Source organism: Schistocerca serialis, chromosome 1 (assembly GCF_023864345.2).
Source record: "Schistocerca serialis cubense isolate TAMUIC-IGC-003099 chromosome 1, iqSchSeri2.2, whole genome shotgun sequence".
Lineage (NCBI taxonomy): Eukaryota > Metazoa > Arthropoda > Insecta > Orthoptera > Acrididae > Schistocerca > Schistocerca serialis.
The window spans coordinates 105,913,723-105,937,517 of NC_064638.1; positions in this window are offsets into that span (position 1 = coordinate 105,913,723).

Genomic DNA, 23,795 nt, shown 5'->3' on the forward strand with positions numbered 1-23,795 from the left:
TAATTTACTTACCTATGGACTACGCGGCTAAACCGATCTCTGAACTTCAGACTGTAAATAGTAACGCCAAAGATGTTAATCAAAATTCGGTTCCATTCTTGTACATTCCGATATCCAGAGACTGCATTTGAGCAACATTTTTAACCAAGGAATACGAAGGGCAAGCAAACAACCAGAAGCTAATTTAGCATGAATACTACGGAGAAATCAAATTCATTCTGAACACTGCGATAGTGCTTGCATCTTTTCCTTTCTACATGGGAAAAACAGCTTGTAAATTTACGCTCATAAATGGCTCTGAGCACTATGGGATTTAACATCTGAGGTCATCAGTCTCCTAGAACTTAGAACTACTTACACCTAAGTAACCTAAGAACATCACACACATCCATGCCCGAGGCAGAATTCGAACCTGCGACCGTAGCAGTCCCGCGGTTCCACACCGGCCGGCTACGCTCATGAGCACACATTATTGCAAGTAAAGATAAAAACACGGAACATTAAAAAAGTCGTGATTTGTTTACGATAAAAGCGCCAGGAAATCAGTTATCACAGAAAGAACTGTAAATAACCGATAGCAGTTAATGATACTTAATGAGGCGTGCAGAACAATAAGAACGGAAAGTGAAAATTCGCACTATTAACATCGTAGTAGGTACAGATTCTAATTAGGTCAGCGCCGTATGATAAATCAATAAAGCTTGGTAGTTACCCCAAACAAACAGTTTACATGGAAAGAACGAATGGATATTAACGGAAGAGCTTATGAGAAACATCATATCCTGAAGTGGATTGTTAGCATCAAGTATAAAATAGGGACTAGCATCAAGTTTAAACTCCACGTGTAAGATATAAATAAAACCTGTCATGAGATACTGATGTGTATCGGTCGTACTTGAACCTCTACAAAATACCAATAAAGTGGGATTGTTCAGATCCAACAGACGAGAATGATCACTGGCATTAGATATATACAGAAAACCTGTTATAAGATAGTGCTGTGGATCGCTCGTACACGATCCTCTACAAAACTCCAGTAAAGGGGGCCTGTACAGACTCAAACGACGAGAATGTTCACCGGCATTTGCAATCAGCTCCCTTCTTCATCATATTAAATATATTGATTTGATATTAAATGCATTGATTTCCTGGAAATCATCGCCTCTCGATACCTATAAAACTAATGGCTACATGTTTATAGTGGAAGGATAAATCTGCCGTCTTCCTGTAGATTGTTTTGAAAACCGTAGTTCCTTAATATGGGGGAATGCCTTTTCCTTCTGCGGCCTCTGAAGTAACTTGTTATAGGGGGACGTACAGTTTAACGTTGGTCCCGAACAACGGAGCAACTCTGTATTTCTCACATTAACAAACATTTCCAGAGCTCAAAGAAGTGAAAGGTGATAGATAAAAAATCCTTCGACTGACAACGGATCAACCTAAGACCCTTGTACACTGATGGATTTGAAACAAAGTCGATTGAAACCGTTGGAGCCTGAATAAACTGCCAGCTATATAAAGGATATTTCACCTTTGGGAAAGAGTGTACGAAATTATTTTCCTGTATCTTTCTAGATTCGGGTAACACAGAGGCCTGCAAGTCAGCCTGCCGGGGTGACCGAGCGGTTCTAGGCGCTACAGTCTGGAACCGCTCGACCGCTACGGTCGCAGGTTCGAATCCTGCCTCGGGCATGGGTTTGTGTGATGTCCTTAGGTTAGTTAGGTTTAAGTAGTTCTAAGTTCTAGGGGACTGATGACCTCAGAAGTTAAGTCACATAGTGCTCAGAGCTATTTGAAGCATTTCTTTGCAAGAGTCATTTAGAGAATTTTGTTTACAATAGAGTCCTCGTGTTCCCCTTCCGCATTATTTCTCGTATATGGAAGATTGTACACTCGCTGTTGCAGGTTAGTTGCGCCTTAGGTTAGTTAGGTTTAAGTAGTTCTAAGTTCTAGGGGACTTATGACCACAGCAGTTGAGTCCCATAGTGCTCAGAGCCCTTTTGTGATTCGTCGCTGAACACAGTGCGACGCCGTTCTTCAGCCGCCCATTCTTCCTTGTCACGGCACCTCTCCAAACGCAGCCGTTTGTGTTGTGGTTTTAACGGCAGTCTTCACGTGTGACGGTAATTCGCTAGTCTGGTTGCTGCTAGTCCCCGACCAATGGTGCGAGTTCATTACTTGTTCTCGGACGGCAGGCACAGATGTGAAGGGGTTACGATGTGCTTAGTGTACAATATGGTGATCCTCACTAGTGGTGTGGTCATATGTGGTCAACCAGAACCTTGACGGCGAGTACGCTTGCCCTCAATTTGTGTGGGATTGTTCAGATCCAACAGACGAGAATGATCACTGGCATTAGATATATACAGAAAACCTGTTATAAGATAGTGCTGTGGATCGCTCGTACACGATCCTCTACAAAACTCCAGTAAAGGGGGCCTGTACAGACTCAAACGACGAGAATGTTCACCGGCATTTGCAATCAGCTCCCTTCTTCATCATATTAAATATATTGATTTGATATTAAATGCATTGATTTCCTGGAAATCATCGCCTCTCGATACCTATAAAACTAATGGCTACATGTTTATAGTGGAAGGATAAATCTGCCGTCTTCCTGTAGATTGTTTTGAAAACCGTAGTTCCTTAATATGGGGGAATGCCTTTTCCTTCTGCGGCCTCTGAAGTAACTTGTTATAGGGGGACGTACAGTTTAACGTTGGTCCCGAACAACGGAGCAACTCTGTATTTCTCACATTAACAAACATTTCCAGAGCTCAAAGAAGTGAAAGGTGATAGATAAAAAATCCTTCGACTGACAACGGATCAACCTAAGACCCTTGTATACTGATGGATTTGAAACAAAGTCGATTGAAACCGTTGGAGCCTGAATAAACTGCCAGCTATATAAAGGATATTTCACCTTTGGGAAAGAGTGTACGAAATTATTTTCCTGTATCTTTCTAGATTCGGGTAACACAGAGGCCTGCAAGTCAGCCTGCCGGGGTGGCCGAGCGGTTCTAGGCGCTACAGTCTGGAACCGCTCGACCGCTACGGTCGCAGGTTCGAATCCTGCCTCGGGCATGGGTTTGTGTGATGTCCTTAGGTTAGTTAGGTTTAAGTAGTTCTAAGTTCTAGGGGACTGATGACCTCAGAAGTTAAGTCACATAGTGCTCAGAGCTATTTGAAGCATTTCTTTGCAAGAGTCATTTAGAGAATTTTGTTTACAATAGAGTCCTCGTGTTCCCCTTCCGCATTATTTCTCGTATATGGAAGATTGTACACTCGCTGTTGCAGAGGGTAAAACAACAATAAATTCCCTAACTCAACTTACCTACAGATTATTCTCATTTGCCAAGGCACTAATCTTGGTGAATAAGAAACTGTATGTTAGGGATTTCGATGATCTGTAGCCTCCGGTCGACGAAGCGCAATGAAAACTTCGGAACCGCTGTATTGTGAAGTACGGAACGAATTGACATATATAATGGCCAAGAGATATTATAAACAAAATAAATTAAAAAATGGTAAGAACTTTTCTCTTTCCCATTTACTATTCATGATTCCTTGTTTTTTCGTTCTCTAGGTGTTGTTTCAAGTCATATATAGGCTCTCCTCCCTCGCTAAAAAGAAAATGGTTCAAATGGCTCTGAGCACTATGGGACTTAACTACTGAGGTCATCAGTCCCCTAGAACTTAGAACTACTTAAACATAACTAACCTACGGACATCACACACATCCATGCACGAGGCAGGATTCGAACCTGCGACCGTAGCGGTCACGCGGTTCCAAACTGACGCGTTTAGAACCGCACGGCCACACCGGCCGGCCCCTCGCTAAATATGTAGTTTATAAAACAATGTACGAACGATATGAGTGTTCTTGGCTTGGGTGCTGGAAACGCTTTAACGTCCGTATACATTATTTTCTTGGTGTTTATTTCGTCAACAGTGGTTAACAGCAAAATTGCTGATTTAAACTTTATCTTCTTTCATGAACCAGCAGTTCTGGGTCCACAGCTCGAGGTCGTGCGGTAGCGTTCTCGCTTCCCCCGCTCGGGTTCCCGGGTTCGATTCCCGGCGAGGTCAGGGATTTTCTCTGCCTCGTGATGACTGGGTGTTGTGTGAGGTCGTTAGGTTTAAGTAGTTCTAAGTTCTAGGGGACTGATGACCATGGATGTTAAGTCCCATAGTGCTCAGAGCCATTTGAACCATTTTGCAATTCTGGAGCAGCCTACTGTTCTGTGTCAATCGTTCCACAGCACTGGTAGTACGGATGACTATAGTTTTATTCTGTGGCGTCGCAAAGCTGTCGGGAAAAAATCATTTATAAACTTGTAAGCTGTTGAGCGCAACCTTGAACTTAAGACTTTGCCCGCGGAATTTGTCCATCTTCCTGTTTAAATCCTTGTGTTTCATCTGGTTTGCTGTGGGATGTGGAATTTTTTCCCAATAGTTCCGATTCTTTTCTTTGTCGTATAGATTCTTACATTTTTGAGTCTTTTCTCTAAAACATAAGTTGCAGTTTCCAAGGCACTGAATTATATATACTGGCATCCTTCTGTCATCCCTATTTTCTGTCAAGATACGCAAGCCCGCCTTTAGTAAGTCCGATTGACTAGCTGGTAATTTGAGGGCACGTATGAGATTTTTCATTATAAGGGCTGAAAATTTTACCTCACAGTCTGTTAAAGTGGTTAATCACGACGCCGAGGCTCTTCCACACTGCTCTGTGTTGCACTTGTTACGGCTGGATCGTTCACTGTTTCAATTTTGCTTTTTTCACACACTTTCTTCCTGTTTTCATGCTTGATCTGTTTTCAGTTTTTGGTGGGCTATCCACTGGACCCTCTTACCACTAAATTTGAGAGTGATGCGATGGGGAGTTTCCCATGTGAGATCGTCGCCATACTCACCGTACACGGTCATCTAGGGCATTGCAGATCTGTGATTCGTCCCGCATCTCGTGGTCGTGCGGTAGCGTTCTCGCTTCCCACGCCCGGGTTCCCGGGTTCGATTCCCGGCGGGGTCAGGGATTTTCTCTGCCTCGTGATGGCTGGGTGTTGTGTGCTGTCCTTAGGTTAGTTAGGTTTAAGTAGTTCTAAGTTCTAGGGGACTTATGACCACAGCAGTTGAGTCCCATAGTGCTCAGAGCCCTTTTGTGATTCGTCGCTGAACACAGTGCGACGCCGTTCTTCAGCCGCCCATTCTTCCTTGTCACGGCACCTCTCCAAACGCAGCCGTTTGTGTTGTGGTTTTAACGGCAGTCTTCACGTGTGACGGTAATTCGCTAGTCTGGTTGCTGCTAGTCCCCGACCAATGGTGCGAGTTCATTACTTGTTCTCGGACGGCAGGCACAGATGTGAAGGGGTTACGATGTGCTTAGTGTACAATATGGTGATCCTCACTAGTGGTGTGGTCATATGTGGTCAACCAGAACCTTGACGGCGAGTACGCTTGCCCTCAATTTCCCACACAGTCCAGCGTTAAGCCAGTGTCAGATCCAAGTGCCTCAAAACTTTGGATATTGCACGATTCGACCAGCCGACCAAATGGAAAGACCCACAATCACGACCCTTTCAAATTCTATCAGCTGTTGATAATGCTGTCTGATACGAGTACACAGCATCTCCATGTCCTTCAGAGTGGTCACTCAACGTCTGACGCCGTTCATACCCCTTATATACCATATTAGGCATGGTAATAACACTAAACACGAACGACACTCACGCACTCTGGCGGCCATTTTACCTGTAACTGAGAACTGCAGTTCTGATCGTCGCAATACCCGCACATGGTGAGTACGTGAACGAAGTTATTTTCACATCCGACCATGTCTTATCGGTGCTTCATTCTTTTGGTCAGGAATTGTATTTTGTGGACAGAACTACATACGCATCTACATCTACATGACTACTCGGAAATTCACACTTAAGTGCTTGCCAGAAGTTTGATCAAGCCACCTTCAAACTATTTCTCGACCCTTCCATTCTCAAACTGCACTTGTGAAAAACGAGCATTTAAGTCTTTCCGTGCGAGCTTTCATTTCTTTCATTTTCTTACGATGACCATTTCTCTCTATGTAGGTGGCTGTCAGCAAAATATTTTCAAATTCGGAAGACGAAGTGGCTAATTGTAAGTTCGTGAAAAGATCTTGCCGCAATGAAAAGCACTGCCACCCAAACGCGCGTATCACATCCGTGCTCGTACCATATCCGTGACACTCTCTCCTCCATTTCGCGATAATACAAAACGAGCTGCCCTTCTTTGAACTATTTCAGTGTACTCCGCCAATCCTGTCTGTTAAAGACCCCATATCGTGCTCAATACCCTAGAAGAGGACGGACAAGCATAGTGTAGGAAATCGTTTTGGTACACCTGTTGTATTTTCTAAGTGTTCTGCCAGTGAAACGTAGTCTTTGATTCTGAGGATATTGACCTTTTCAATGATGAATTTACAATACTATTATTCTAAACTATTTTTTTCTTCTCGGATGGGCCAATTAAAGACCACATGCCAGTTTCTATTCTTTATTCGTTATCCTGATCACTTCAGAGCAGTTTTTTCCTCTTCTGCCTTGGATTCCGCCCATAACTACTTTTCCCCCAAACACTCCAATGTCAGTTGTTTTTTCAGCTATTATATTACTTTCTTCTAAATTCTTTTTTACTTCGTTACTGACCAAAAATCCCAAAAATACCAGAAAAAGTTCTTAGCTAATTTGCTGTCTTGCAACCGATATAAATGTCCAATAAATGCTAGCCTTCTTTCTCTCATTACTTCAGATACGTTTCCGTCAATACTATTATTAATTATCAATTTCTAAGCTTCCATAGCTTTTTGTGGGCTTAATATTTTTCTAATGACTCGCCTTTCAAGCAATTCTGATTTATATAAATTACAGTTTCCTGCTTGACGTTCGCTTGCATTTAGATATTCTGGTTCACTACTGTATTGTGAATCTTTTTTTTCTGCATTTTTAGACAGGCATTTTTTTATTGTATAAATATTTAGGTATACTACATGTGCTCTTTTCATTTTAGGTACAGATGAATCGGTACGAATGAACGAAACTTTTTGCAGACGATATTAGTGTTACAATGAAACGGAAGAGAGAGAAAGGAACAGCAGAGAATATTGTAAATTATGTTTCACAAACATTTATTATGTGGCTCTCAGAAAATGGTTTGTCCGCAAATTTTGAAAGAACACTATATTTAGATCCATACAACAAATAGTCATGTTGTTGTTGTTGTTGTCTTCAGTCCTGAGACTGGTTTGATGCAGCTCTCCATGCTACTCTATCCTGTGCAAGCTTCTTCATTTCTTCATCTCCCACTACTTAATGCAACCTACATCCATCTGAATCTGCTTAGTGTATTCATCTCTTGGTCTCCCTCTACGATTTTTACCCTCCAAGCTGTCCTCAAATGCTAAATTTGTGATCCCTTGATGCCCCAGAACATGTCCTACCAACCGGTCCCTCCTTCTTGTCAAGTTGTGCCACAAACTCCTCTTCTCCCCAATTCTGTTCAGTACCTCCTCATTAGTTATGTGATCTACCCATCTAATCTTCAGCATTCTTCTGTAGCACCACATTTTGAAAGCTTCTATTCTCTTCTTGTCCAAACTATTTATCGTCCATGTTTCACTTCCATACATGGCTACACTCCATACAAATACTTTCAGAAACGATTTCCTGACACTTAAATCATTTCCTAATCTAATTCCCTCAGCATCACCCGACTTAATTCGACTACATTCCATTATCCTCATTTTGCTTTTGTTGACGTTCATCTTATATCCTCCTTTCAAGACACTGTCCATTCCGTTCAGCTGCTCTTCCAAGTCCTTTGCTGTCTCTGACAGAATTACAATGTCATCGGCGAACCTCAACGTTTTTATTTCTTCTCCATGGACATTAATGCCTACTCCGAATTTTTCTTTTGTTTCCTTCACTGATTGCTAAATATACAGATTGAATAACATCGGGGACAGGCTACAACCCTGTCTCACTCCCTTCCCAACCGCTGCTTCCCTTTCATGCCCCTCGACTCTTATAACTGCCATCTGGTTTCTGTACAAATTGCAAATAGCCTTTCGCTCCCTGTATTTTACCCCTGCCAACTTTAGAATTTGAAAGAGAGTATTCCAGTCAACATTGTCAAAAGCTTTCTCTAAGTGTACAAATGCTAGAAAGGTACGTTTACCTTTCCTTAATCTAGCTTCTAAGATAAGTCGTAGGGTCAGTAGTGCCTCACGTGTTCCAACATTTCTGCGGAATCCAAACTGATCTTCGCCGAGGTCGGCTTCTACCAATTTCTCCATTCGCCTGTAAAGAATTCGCGTTAGTATTTTGCAGCTGTGACTTATTAAACTGATAGCTCGGTAATTTTCACATCTGTCAACACCTGCTTTCTTTGGGATTGGAATTATTATATTCTTCTTAAAGTCTGAGGGTATTTCGCCTGTCTCATACATCTTGCTCACCAGATGGTAGAGTTTTGTCAGGATTGGGTCTCCCAAGGCCGTCAGTAGTTCCAATGGAATGTTGTCTACTCCCGGGGCCTTGTTTCGACTCAGGTCTTTCAGAGCTCTGTCAAACTCTTGACGCAGTATCGTATCTCCCATTTCATCTTCATCTACATCCTCTTCCATTTCCATAATATTGTCCTCAAGTACATCGCCCTTGTATAGACCCTCTCTATACTCCTTCCGCCTTTCTGCTTTCCCTTCTTTGCTTAGAACTGGGTTTCCATCTGAGCTCTTGATATTCATACGAGTGGCTCTCTTTTCTCCAAAGGTCTCTTTAATTTTCCTGTAGGCTGTATCTATCTTACCCCTAGTGAGATAAGCCTCTACATCCTCACATTTGTCCTCTAGCCATCCCTGCTTAGCCATTTTGCACTTCCTGTCGATATCATTTTTGAGACGTTTGTATTCCCTTTTGCCCGCTTCATTTAGTGCGTTTTTATATTTTCTCCTTTCATCAATTAAATTCAATATTTCTTCTGTTACCCAAGGATTTCTACTAGCCCTCGTCTTTTTACCTACTTGATCATCTGCTGCCTTCACTACTTCATTCCTCAGAGCTACCCATTCTTCTTCTACTGTATTTCTTTCCTCCATTCCTGTCAATTGTTCCCTTATGCTCTCCCTGAAACTCTGTACAACCTCTGGTTTAGTCTGTTTATACAGGTCCCATCTCCTTAAATTTCCACCTTTTTGCATTTTCTTCAGTTTTAATCTACAGTTCATAACCAATAGATTGTGGTCAGAAGTCCATATCTGCCCCTGGCAATGTCTTACAATTTAAAACCTGGTTCCTAAATCTCCGTCTTCCCATTATATAATCTATCTGATACCTTCTAGTATCTCCAGGAGTCTTCCATGTAAACCTTCTTTTATGATTCTTGAACCAAGTGTTTGCTATGATTAAGTTGTGCTCTGTGCAAAATTCTACCAGACGGCTTCCTGTTTCATTTCTCTCCCCCAATTCATGTTCACCCACTGTGTTTCCTTCTCTCCCTTTTCCTATTCTCGAATTCCAGTCACCCATGACTATTAAATTTTCGTCTCCTTTCACTACCTGAATAATTCCTCTTATCTCATCACATATTTCATCAATTTCTTCATCATCTGCAGAGCTAGTTGGCATATAAACTTGTACTACAGTAGTAGGCATGGGCTTCGTGTCTATCTTGGCCACAATAATGCGTTCACTATGCTGTTGGTAGTAGCTTACCCGCACTCCTATTTTTTTATTCATTATTAAACCTACTCCTGCATTACCCCTATTTGATTTTGTATTTATAACCCTGTATTCACCTGACCAGAAGTCTTGTTCCTCCTGCCACCGAACTTCACTAATTCCCACTATATCTAACTTCATCCTATCCATTTCTCTTTTTAAATTTTCTAACCTACCTGCCCGATTAAGGGATTGACATTGCACGCTCCGATCCGTAGAACGCCTGTTTTCTTTCTCCTGATAACGACGTCCTCCTGAGTAGTCCCCGCCCGGAGATCCGAATGGGGGACTTTTTTACCTCAGGAATATTTTACCCAAGAGGACGCCATCATCATTTAACCACACAGTAAAGCTGCATGCCGTCGGGAAAAATTACGGCTGTAGTTTCCCTTTGCTTTCAGCCGTTCGCAGTACCAGAACAGCAAGGCCATTTTGGTTAGTGTTACAAGGCCAGATCAGTCAATCATCCAGACTGTTGCCCCTGCAACTACTGAAAAGGCTGCTGCCCCTCTTCAGGAACCACACGTTTGTCTGGCCTCTCAACAGATATCCCTCCGTTGTGGTTGCACCTACGGTACGGCCATCTGTATCGGTGAGGCACGCAAGCCTCCCCACCAATGGCAAGGCCCATGGTTCATGGGGGTAGGACAAATAGTCATACCAACAATTAATGTAGTCAGAATGAGATTTTCACTTTGCAGTGGAGTGTGCGCTGATATGAAACTTCCTGGCAGATTAAAACTGTGTGCCCCACCGAGACTCGAACTCGGGACCTTTGCCTTTCGCGGGCAAGTGCTCTACCAACTGAGCTACCCAAGCACGACTCACGCCCCGTCCTCACAGCTTTACTTCTGCCAGTACCTCGCCTCCTACTTTCCAAACTTTACAGAAGCTCTTCTGCGAACCTTGCAGAACTAGCACTCCTGAAAGAAAGGATATTGCGGAGGCATGGCTTAGTACAGCCTGGGGGATGTTTCCAGAATGAGATTTTCACTCTGCAGCGGAGTGTGCGCCGATATGAAACTTCCTGGCAGATTAAAACTGTGTGCCGGACCGAGACTCGAACTCGGGACCTTTGCCTTTCGCGGGCAAGTGCTCTACCAACTGAGCTACCCTAGCACGACTCACGCCCCGTCCTAGTACTAGAGGAGGAGTCACCAAACACAATATCCACTATGGATAAAATTCGGAGAATACAATACTCCAAGTTTTTGGATGTGCGCACTGATGAAAACTTGAACTGGACAACGGATATTATTGAGCTTTTCAAACAATTAAGTTCAGGTACATTTGTTCTTCTTATAATTGCTAATCTAGGGAACAAACTATCAACCTGCTGACGTATTTTGCATATTTCCACTCAATAATGTCATACGGAATAATTTCCTGCGGTAACTCTCCACTTAAAAAGAAAGTATCGATTGAAGAAAAGCGGACAATATGAATAATACGAGGTGTTCACCGACGGACGTCATGTAGGTACCTCTTCAAGGAGCTAGGCATTTTACCTGTTCCTTCACAATACACATTTCGCAAATGTAATACGTCATCAGTAATCTATCAAAATTTGGGAAGAACCTAAAATCCATACCTACCACATTAGGTGAAAAAAATGACCTTTATTGTCCATTGTAAAAACTGTCAGCGGTTCAGAGAGGAGATCAATATGCAGCAACAAAAATCTTTGATCACTTGCTCAATAACGTAAAAGTCTGAGAGGAAGTAAAGAAAATTTTATATCTAATCTAAAACCATTTCTCCTTCTGTTCCACAGACGAGTTTCTGTTTAAAAACTGGAAGTCTCAAGAAAACTTAAATGTCATTGATTCACTTAGATGCTTCATTTTTAAGCGCTTCATCGCAGGTGACAGGTTTGAAAAACACTATATTGCTACTTCTGCATCTGTAACTTGCGTCATTAATGAAAACCAAACTTTTAGATGGTAGCACATGTCATTCAGCGGTTGACGCCCGATCACAAAAGTTAGGTAAAGTTGGACCTGGTTTGTACTTGGATGGGTAACCGCCTGGGAACACCGGGTATCATTGGCTCAGGGACGCAAAAGTCGTCGAAGTGGTTTCCAATTGGAAGAGTTGCACCACACCGTTGAGTCACACAATATATTATTATTATTGAGTATGCGAGACATCGCTTTATGTCCGTACGGTTTCTGTCGGTCTGTCGTCCTTGCAAAGCTCGTCGAAGTGCTTCCTCTCTGACTAAATGCGTTAGATGATTTACAGTGGATGCCGCCATCTTTCACCGTTGTTGAAAGTGTCGTCAAGTAATTCTTCGAATGACTGTAATTTATTATTTACGACAGCAGCTTACCGATGTGGCGAACTGACAAGACAGTGGACACGTACAAGAGCAGTACAAACATGCAGAAAAAGCGCGAAAAATATATACGTGACTATGAAGGCTGATGCTAGCCAGGCATTCAGTTTCCTCAGTTGTGTTTGACCACGGACGGCACCCTTGCAGTGTCCTCAATACGTTGCAAGTGTGCCTTGTGTTCAGAACAGTATTCTGTTTACTTGTGAGTGATTCATGTCGGAGCTAAGTGGATTTGATCGTCGGAAAATTGTGTTGCTCGTATGGCGGGTGCTTTCGTAATGAACGCAGCTGAAATGTTTGATGTTTCAAGATGCACCATATCGAAGATTTATACCGCATAAAGAGAAAAGGGAAGAACGTCACACACTAAGTCACAACGCGGACGAAAGCGTGTCTTAAGTGATCGTGACAGACGGTCATTGAAGAGGACTGTGATGAAAAATAAGAGGACTACAGCAGCAAAAGTGACTGCCTGACTGAATGTCGCACTCGCAAAACCTGTCAGCGCCAAAACAACATGAAGGGAGTGCCATGAGATGGGAAGTACAAACTGGAATTCCAAAACCACTCATCAGTGACGCAAATGCTTGTAACAGGTAAACGTGATGCCAAAGTAATAAAATCTGGGCTATAGAGCATTGCAGGAGAGTCATTTGGTTGGATGAGACTTGCTGCATACTGTTTCCAACTTCTGGCTAAGTTTACATCCCACGGATGAAAAATGGCAAGCGTTCGGTGATGATTTGGACAGCCTTACCGCGGTATTCCATGGGCCCCACGGTTACCGTGCAACGTCGCATTACTCCTAAGGACATAGTGACCATTTTATCTGATTAGGTCCATCCCACGGTACAATCTTTGTTTCCCAACAGTGATGCTGTGGCGAAAGACAACAGGGCCCTTGCTCGCGTACCTCAATTGTCGCACCTTCCCTGGCCACCATAATCACCAGATGTCAAAAGTATTGAACCTATATGGTCTGCTATGGAGCGAACGGTGCACAATCTTTGTCCACCTCCATTATCTTTTTCTAAATCTACATCTACATCCATACTCCGCAAGCTACCTGATGGTGTGTGGCGGAGGGTACTTTGAGTACCTCTATCAGTTCTCCCTTCTATTCCAGTGACGTATTGTTCGTGGAAAGAAAGATTGTCGGTATGCCTCTGTGTGAGCTCTAATCTCTCTGATGTTATCCTCATGGTCTCTTTGCGAGATATACGTAGGAGGGAGCAATGTACTGCTTGACTCCTCGGTGAAGGTATGTTCTCGAAACTTCAACAAAAACCCGTACCGAGCTACTGAGCGACTCTCCTGCAAAGTCTTCCACTGGAGTTTATCTACCATCTCCGTAACGCTTTCGCGGTTACTAAATGATCCTGTAACGAAGCACACTGCCCTCCATTGGATCTTCTCTATCTCTTCCATCAACCCTATCTGGTACGGATACCACACTGGTGAGCAATAGTCAAGCAGTGGGCGAACAAGTGTACTGTAACCTACTTCCTTTGTTTTCGGATTGCATTTCATTAGGATTCTTCCAATGAGTCTCAGTCTGGCATCTACTTTATCGATGATCAACTTCTTCTGAACTAACTACTATTTAGAAGGAAGACTGGTGTAAAATTCCTGTGAAAGCCATTCAGGCCCTGTATTTATACATTCCGAAATGACTGGAAGTTGTTTCGAATGATATCATATTTCCTACGCGTATTAGACATAGCAATGGTTGTGGTATTGGTATTTCCATGTTTTTGTGCACCCCCTGTATTTGGGAGGACAGCGTTTCATATCTCCTGGCGCCCAAGTGACTTAAGAGTGAATGGCTCCTCTGAGGAAATCACGACCGATTTCCTTCATCATCATCTCCGTACCAGAGTTTGCATTCAGTCCCTAACAGCCACGTTGTCAACGGGATGTTACATTCCAATCTTCCTTCCTTTATTCCTGACAGTGCCATTCCTAAGAGGTCACATGCAGCTGCAGCGTCCATATTCTCAAACTGCAAGGCCTTAGGTGCTATACTGATCATTTGCAGAACTTTAAACTGATTTTAAAATGCTAACAAAACTGAAGAAATAAAACTTTTTTTAGATCTATTGGTGCACTTCGTCCGTTATTACTTCTTTCTCGTCGCAATTATGTTTATCAGAGGATTAAGAACATCATTATTTCAGTGTATACATGGTGTCGTATCTGCCAGCCCAACTTGTTTGACAAAGTCGAAATTGTTAATGCTTTTGACCTCACCTTCGCACGTAATGGCCTGACATACGTCATGTAACGCGGTTTTACTCAGGTCTGAAGATGATCATTGCCGACTGAAATAAACAACCTAATTACAACTAAAAATTGTACTCCAGGACTGGAATTTATAATAAAACAAAAATTTTCTTGGGTCACTGAAAACTTTTTCGTGACAGTCAAACTTATATCCTGTTGTAATTGAGGCATTAGATAATAATGTTCAGGCATGTCCAGTCACGATATGTCAGTTACAGTTGGACCGGCAAAGAAAGAAAGGACCGAAAATTATGTTATAACTCAGAGTACAAAAAACATTTAATTTAGGCGAGTCCCTTACATGTTCGATTAGGTGAGGTGGTTCCTGCCCACACCATATCCGAGCATTGTGCCGATTCACTTTACCAGAAGTGTGGATGGTGGCTTCGTCACTGAACACAATTCCATTAAATAAATCATCTTCAGTCTGCATTTTGTTAACATACTGTGCAAAACTCAGCTCGTTTTTCTTTGTCACTTTCTCTTAAAGCTTGTAACAGTTCCAACTTCTAGTGCATGAATGACATGTGCTCCCAGAATACCTTCCAAATTGTAACACCAGGCATATTCTGTTGTCAGATGGCATGTCTCCTTGATTTACACTGACTGCAAATGTAAGACTGCTGAACTTGTGCAACTGCTGCGTCAGAGATTGCTGGCCGACCATGACTCGGCGTCTCATGTGATATGCGGCCGGTTTTGATGAAATGATTGTATCAGTTAACTACAGTTTGTCTTTGGAGTGGTGGCTTGCGATATTTAGTCCTGAATTGTCTCTGAACTGTAATAGCGGATCTGGATTCATGAAAACATAAACAACTCTGCACACGTTTTGCACCATTATTGACTGCGTGACGGCTGTTTGAATTATCCACATTCGCATAGCGCGAACGTCGTGAACTAACAGTGTTAGGCGGGAATAAAACTTGCAGATATGCTGCATTCAGAGCTTACCAAACATTTATATAACTTATTTTGCCCTTTTCACGACTAAAGGTTACTTTTGTACAATTAATGTATAAACCGTCTATCCATTAACGCAGATTCATCTTTGTCCTGAGTAAAGACGGAAAATGATTTGCATGAAGGATATCCCGAACCGACTTCAATTATTTTAAAACGGTGAAAGATCGTTTATGAATAATCAATGTTACTACTGATTCCACTTTTTCCTCACATTTTATTTTTTGTCTTTTTTTCTCCTATCTTTTTTCGGGTGTCTGGTGTATCCTATCTTCGGAGGAACTGTACCGGTCGGTCCAACCTTGTTATGTTACTGTTACCATTGGTGAATATTTTCGTTGATTGCGTGGTGATTATCTTTCTCATATTCTCTTAGAGTAAACAACAAATCACGGCGAAACGCAGTTCCCAACAATAAAGAAGTCCCAATAGCTGCCGACGCAGTTGCTTGGCATCAGTTCGAGATGAATCGAGTAGCGAATAACATGAATGCTTCCTTGTAAATAATGGATTTCAGCTATCAGTCGCCCTTTTTAAATTTTAATGGCAGATCTAGATTTCAGCTAGAGACCAGCCATTCTCAATGCACTATCATTTTTGACCAATGCATGTAACATGCACTGTTTTAACAGTAGCATTCAATGAACTGTGGATGAAGCCCGACCAACAGGCATTACTTGCATTGATCAAAAATGATAGTGCATTGAGAATCGCTAGTTTCTAGCTGAAATTAGATCTGCCAATAAAATTTAAAAAGGGCGACTGATAGCTGAAATCTATTATTTACAATATAACAGTCGCTGAGTGCAAAAGCCTTTTGAATGGAAGGTAACCTGATGAATGTTTCCGTCCGCATTCAGCAAAATCTCACTGCAGTAAGAGCACGGAGCAGCGATAGCAGCCAGAAGGTAATGCATTAACAAACTTCTAAGTTATGTCAAACGTTACATCTAAAGCACTGGCATCTAATAGACTGCATCTTTCTGGAGGGGCGTTTATATTAAATTAATATGGAGACCTACAACACTGCATTTATATTCAGGATAATTTGATTTGCGAATCAGTCATCTAGATAGTTTAGGAGGGTTCCTCTGAGACGGTTCGTGTTGGAGAAGCATGTATTTCATAAATCTTGTAATTGCAGCAAATTGAAATATTACAAATTGTACATTCTCCCACGGCAAGTGCTCTCAGCATTTGTTCCTACGGAAAATGCTCGAGAGTCGAGTACATCACCATGGCGTCTGGAAACAAGTTTTTCATACGCGTTATCACAAGAAGTAATACATCTGTCTTATCACAAGAAGTAATACATCTAAGAATTTATAGTGCGTTGTAGACAGCTGTGTATTAAGCTGTATCTTTGTCAGAATATTAACTTACTTTTTAAATCATAGGAGTCTTATCGACGGAATGAAACACGATTTGAAGTTGTTGTTTCTGGTTACGTATAATGCGGGCCATCTGTAGTCTTTGTGCCAGTTCCAGTGCAATGCGTAAATATCTCGCATTTTCTTGGCTTCTCGTCTCCCTAGTACTGAATCGGTAAAAGTCACTAGAATCCTAGTTTCTTCTGGTTTGATTCTTCTCGCTACCAACTTTGGCAATCAAACAGTACTGTCCTCAGTAGGCCTGACATTGTAGCCACAGACTGTGCTGTAGCTGTAATTGCTTAACGCTGTACATCATTTCAGTGATTATTAATTTATAGAAGTAAATATAATGTATACGCGACTTCTTACGCTAGCGTGTAACCTAATATATGACATCAAGTAGTCCCATATATGACGAGTCATTAATGGCCTCACAAAGGAGCTATCACTGATAAACAGTGTCGCGTAATTGTTCGCTCTCATCAACCTCACGTACACACAAGTGATTTACCTAGCAATTACAAATGCTATTCCGAAAGTGACTATGCGGAGATGTTCTCTAATGCCATTCCAAATCATCTACTGTGTATATCAAAAATGTACTTGTTGACTAATACCCGTAATATAGACGGATTAAAACTTATTTAACTTGTTTCGGAATTTTTTTCTCGGGAACTGTAAACCATGAAACTATGTTTCAAATAATTTACTATGTTACTGAAAGAATTTATTTTTTCTTCATAATACCCTGCCTGACAAAAGAAAGTGAAGCACCCAGAAGACATCGTTGGATGTCGAAGTGACTTTGTACACATACACACCATTGGATAATAGAGTTGTATTTCTCTGACACATATAGGACTGCCAGCAGAGTACAGTTGTGTTGTTCGTGTTTAGCATTGTTAACAAAGCTCATATATACGCTATGTGATCAAAAGTATACGGAAAGCCCCTAAAACAGAAATTTCTCCGCGGAATTCAACGGACTTCGAACGCAGTTAGGTGATTGGGTGCCACTTGTGTCATACGTCTGTACGCGAGGTTTCCACACTCCTCAACATCCCTAGGTCCACTGTTTCCAATGTGATAGGGAAGTACATGAAGGGACACGTACAGCACAAAAGCGTACAGGCTGACCTCGTCTGTTGACTGACAGAGACCGCCGACAGTTGAAGAGAATCGTAATGTGTAATAGGCAGACATCTATTCAGACCATCACACGGGAATTCCAATTTGCATCAGGATCCACTGCAAGTAGTGTGACAGGCGGGAGGTGAGAACACTTGGATTTGATGGTTGAGCGGCTGCTCATAAGCCACACAACACGCCAATAAATGCCAAACGACTCCTTGCTTGGTGCAAGGAGCGTAAACATTGGACGATTGAACAGTGGAAAAACGTTGTATGGAGTGACGAATCACGCAACACAATGTGGCGTTCTGATGCCAGGGTGTGGGTATGGCGAACGCCAGGTGAACGTCATCTGCCAGCAGTGTGTGTAGTGCCAACAGTAAAATTCGGAGGCTGTGGTGTTATGGTGTGGTCGTGTTTTTCATGGAGGGGACTTGCACCTCTTCTTGTTTTGCGTGGCACTATCACAGCAAAGGACTACATTGATGTTTTAAGTGCCTTCTTGTTTCCCACTGTTGAAGAGCATTTCAGGTTGACAACTGCATCTTTCAACATGATCGAGCACCTGTTCATAATGTATGGCATGTGGCAGAGTGGCTATACGACAGTAATATCCCTGTAATGGACTGGCCTGCCAGAGTCCTGACCTGAATCCTATAGAACACCTTTGGGATGTTTTGAAACGCCGACCTTGTGTCAGGCCTCAGTGACTGACATTGATACCTCTTCTCAGTGCAGCACTCCATGAAGAATGGGCTGCCATTCCCCAAGAAACCTTCCAGCACCTGATTGAACGTATGCCTGCCAGAATGGAAGCTGTCATCAAGGCTAAGTGTGAGCCAACACCATATTGAATTCCAGCATTACTGATGGAGGGTGTCACAAACTTGTAAGTGATTTTCAGCTTGGTGTCCAGATACTTTTGATCACACAGTGTGTAAAGGGCAGTAGCAGTGTCAGATGTTGAGTGATCACTGTGAAGGACAGAGAGATGCTGTGTAATCTTGTGAAACACCATTGTCAGCACTTGATTAGAGTTTAAAAGGGGTGTTATTGTGGGTCTCCATTTGACAGTTTGGTCAAACGATTTGTCGGGTATTCGGATGGGACAGTGGCACGATGATGGACTGTACTGGAATGTGAGGGTATCTGCGCCTACCATCTGAGAACAAGTAATGGACTCCTGACAACATTCAGTGTCATCCTGCACCATTGTTCAGAGACAAGCAGCAGCTGTTTAGGGAATTACTACCCCATCCATAGGCTGCTAACTTCAAAACATAATTAGCTGCTTTTGGGATGATGCCTTTACCAGGAATCATGGACTGCTAATGAATGGCATCGCATTGTGTTGTGAATCATGTTTCTGCATTACCCCTGATGACGACTGTTAGTATGGTGGCTATCTAGGGAGAGGTCCAATTCTTATGATTGTTTGGAGAAACATACCAGTGTTGTTACTCTTGGTGTAATGGTGTGCAGAGCTATCAGATATGACTTCAGGTCACAGCTGGTAGTGATTGAGAGAAGTGTGACAGCATGGCAATACAATGAGGACATCCTGCATCCTCATGCAACAGTACTGTTTGCCATTTTTCAACAGAACAATGCTCATCCACATATACCACATGTTTCTATGAGCCGTCTGCATGTTGTAGTGTTGTAGAGGTACTCCAATGGCCAGCAACATGCCGGGATTTGTCTGTGATAGAGCATGTATGGAACCAGCTCAGCCATCAAATCCATCCCAGTGTCCGTATCAGGGACATCAAAGAATGGTTACAACAGTTGTGGGCCATCTTGCCTAAGGAGGGTATACATTAGCTTTAGGAAGTCCTTCCCAAATGAATCAGTGCTTCTATCCAGGTCAAAAGTGGGCGAAACATCGTACCAATAAGTGCGCTCATACCGCCAAATTCTTTGTAGATATGACACGAGTTTGTAATAAGTGCAATAATGTCGCAGACCATCTCAACATGTGAAGTTTCGTTTCCTTTCTTGTTCCCCTTCAGAGTGCCTCACTTTTTTGTCAGGCGATGTACTCTGGAATCATATTCAGGTGGACAGCTGGCCTGCCATCCACATTTAGGTTTCCTGTGATTTCCATAAAACACTTAAGATGGATGCTAGGACGATTCCTTTGAAAGGGCATGGGAGATTTCCATCCCTAACTTTCCCGTATCCAGAATTGTTCTCTCTCTCAAATGACCCAGTCATCGACAGGATTTTAAACCACTATATTCATTCCTTCTTTAAAAATACATATATTTTGATTCTATGATGATTTTAATTGGCTGGTTGGTTGATTTGGGGGAGGGTGCCAAACTGCGAGGTCATTGGTCCCATTGGACCTTTCAAAGGGAACATCTTGGCATTTACTTGAAGTGATTTAGGGAAATCGTGGTAAACCTAAAACAGGATGGTCGAACATGGGTGTGAACCGTATTCCTCCCAAATGCGAGTCCAGTGGACTAACCACTGCACCACCTCACTCATGATGATTTTAATTAGTGTTTACCATGTGAGTATCAAATTCCCTTGGTGCTTATTCTGCATATATTGTGATTCTACTATTAACCTGCAATTCAGTGGCATGTAATTTACTTACGCAGGTTTGTGTTCTAGCACAACTCCTTTCAAATTAGGTAGTCTATGCCTATGTAAAAGAATATATTTTATTTTTTTCATTGACGCCAAGAATATTTCATACATCTTTTCAGTTCATATTTCACAAGTACAAATTCAGTCATAGGCTTGGCCTGAATATACATGTATACTTTCCTGAGTCAAGATGACCCACAACTGTTGTAGCTGCTCCTTGATGTCCTGTCTGCTGGCCTTGAGTTGATGTCCAAGCTGATGTCGAAGCGGGTCCTACGCATGTTTTGTTGGCAACAGATACAGGGTTGTTGCTGGCCACAGTAGTACCACTACAATATGCAAACAGTTCATATAGACACATGCATGGTGGACAATGACTATTCTGTTGATAAATTGCATTCGGTAGTGTCACATGGCAAGTAACACATGAGGATGCAAGATGTTCTTGACATACCATTGTGCCACCAGACTTTCCTCAATCGTTACCAGCTATGACCTGAAGTCATACCCAATGGCCCCTCACACCATGATGCCAGGATTAACACCACTGCACCTCTCCAAAACACTGGCAGAATGGGACCTCTTCCCAGTTCACTGCAATACTCGCCAGCAATACACACAAGAATATATATGGAGCAAATATTGCCAATGACGTTCATAGACTTAAAGAGTCACATTACAGAACCATCTGTTACCACAACCCTTATTTCATGTTTACATCCATTATTTGGTGAGTTCGGAACTCATGAGCAAATTGACACCTTTCGATCTAACCCAGACCATGGGCAGTGCTACAGATCAGTTCATCATCACATCTAAAGTTTTGTTTTAGAAACTATGTGATTATTATATACATTATAATTAGCAATGCTGGGTTTGTGCATCAGTTTGTATGAAATTTTCCCTCCATTCTTATAAACTACTGTTCTGGTGTCTCCAAACAATTTTGCAGTCCTTACTCATTCTAAATATATCAAAGTGACATATTTCTTCTTAACTTTTAATTTTTTTTCTTGCCTCATTTGTGACAGTAATCTTGCTTTTAATTTTCTTCCACATATGTGTGACATCTTGTGTCCTATATCTATTTGCTGCTGCCACCTGTTTGATGACCATCAGTTCTTGTTGCATTGCATCTCTGTGAGTGGAATACTCAAGGCTCTTCATACATTGAAACTGGGTGTTACCAGTGACTGATCAAAATGTATAATAAAACTATTATTATTATTTTTGCCTATTTATACAAAGTATGTTACCTTGTTTATGCTGAAGGTCAACTGATAGTTCCTGCACAAGGTATCAATCCTTTGCCTGTCTTCCTGCATTTCATTACAACCTTATGGTGTTGTTCTTGTAATTAACAGTATCTTCTGTAGAAGGTCTTACAGAGCTTCATCTGATGATTCTATCCCATAAAGAGTGATATGTTGTGTTGTCCTTGCTATAGAGTCATGAATCCAATCTCATAGGACCAATATTCCTTATGTATGTGTTTTGTGTAGAATCAAATGCAATGTGAGAAGTGACTTTGTATGTGGAATCTAATGAAGGGAAACAGTAAAACACTGAGACCACTCTCATCATCTTTTATTTATTTATTCATCCAGGGATCACCTCCCGATCGTATAGGATTATTCATCATAATACATTGAAACACACACACACACACACACACACACACACACACACACACATACACACACACACACACACACACACACACACACACACACACACACACAGAATATGTAAGTATGCTTTTATGAGTATAGGACAGGTGGTCAGTCTGACCTTGATGAAGGAGCCATCACACCATCTGCCAGAAATAATTTGAGAAACCAGGGAAAACCTAAACACAGATGGCTGGACAGAGTCAACTCCATTCTCCTGAATATTAGATCAGTGCCTAAACAACTACATTGCCTCATTCGTTACATCCCTTGTCTACAATATTCATTTATTGATACAATTTGCTCCAGATGACTGATAACATAAAACATAGTTCTATAATATGAAACATAGTTTTGCACTTCATTGGTGCACAGACTAACAACCCCCCACTGGTGACAACTGGACTACAGACTAGCACATGTGCTGCTATGCCCCTTGCACTAACTACAATATATTCAGAAAAGTGACTTCTGGCCTGTAAGCATGCAACTATGCCCCATAAATTTCTTGATGCCGTCCCCTCAACCCACCCGAAAAACTTTGTCAGCATGTCACAAGATGAGTGAGATGTTGAGCTCAGGAGAATGACAAGACCTTACTGTCAAGCACAGTTGATTTTTTCTGAAAGCATTAAACTGTGATCACGTATTGTAATGTGGCAGGGAACAATAGTTATCTCCTTTAGGCACTGAGTACTGTAAGTACTTTTTAACTGTGTGGTATGTAGTACCCATGAAGAATGTTCTAGCTGCCTTTTTAAACAGACAAATTTTAGTACCTCCTTGGACAAGTTATTATAAAATTTTATTTCCTGATCAAAAATAATGATTTGAGGTTCTTGTTTGTCTGTTTTTCATAAGTCCAAATGTGCTTTTGTTCCACATTGCGGTGAGTACTTCTAGTGATATTCTTTGTAATGTTTTCTCTGATATGCATTGAGGATTGGTAAAAGTACTCACCTCATGTAGTGTTTAACACCTTTGCACAGTTTTTGTAGCAACCCAGCAAAGTTAATTTTTTGATATTGCATTAGAATTGTGATAATTGACTATAATTTTTGATAATTTTATATTTGTGATTTAAGACCTAAAGCCATAGTGGTATATAACCACAACTGCACCTTTGTGGGCTAGTTTACTTGTGGTAAATCAATTTCCAACCTCCCCTTTGTGAGTTATTATGTGTTGCTATTACATGTAAAAAATAAAAAAAATAAAATTACTCTACTCATCTTGAGTTTGAAGGGGTGATCTGTACTGATTACTTAGGAGGAAAAGAACTTCTTTGCCGATATCACTACAAAAAACTTCATTGTAGATAACCAGTTTTAGTAAAACTAAGCTACCAGCTTCAGATCTGTAATAACATTACAAGAAATGCTACAACCTGTTATATAAAAAATGCAACATTAACACATAGAAAAACTAAATGATAACATACCCTTGTGCTAGCTACACAAAAATCTTTCCATTGAATTTCCAGGTACATAGAAATGCATTGGCACATCAAAATTCAAGTTACTATGTACATCACATTTTGCCAAAACATTGTTCCCATAACATAACACATCATACCTGCCAGGGTGCCACAAGGCAAACTATCAATGCTGTTGTGCTTGTAGTCAGTTCATCTCATGCATTGGCTTAGTCTTTTGGCACCCTGATAAACATGATGTGGTACATT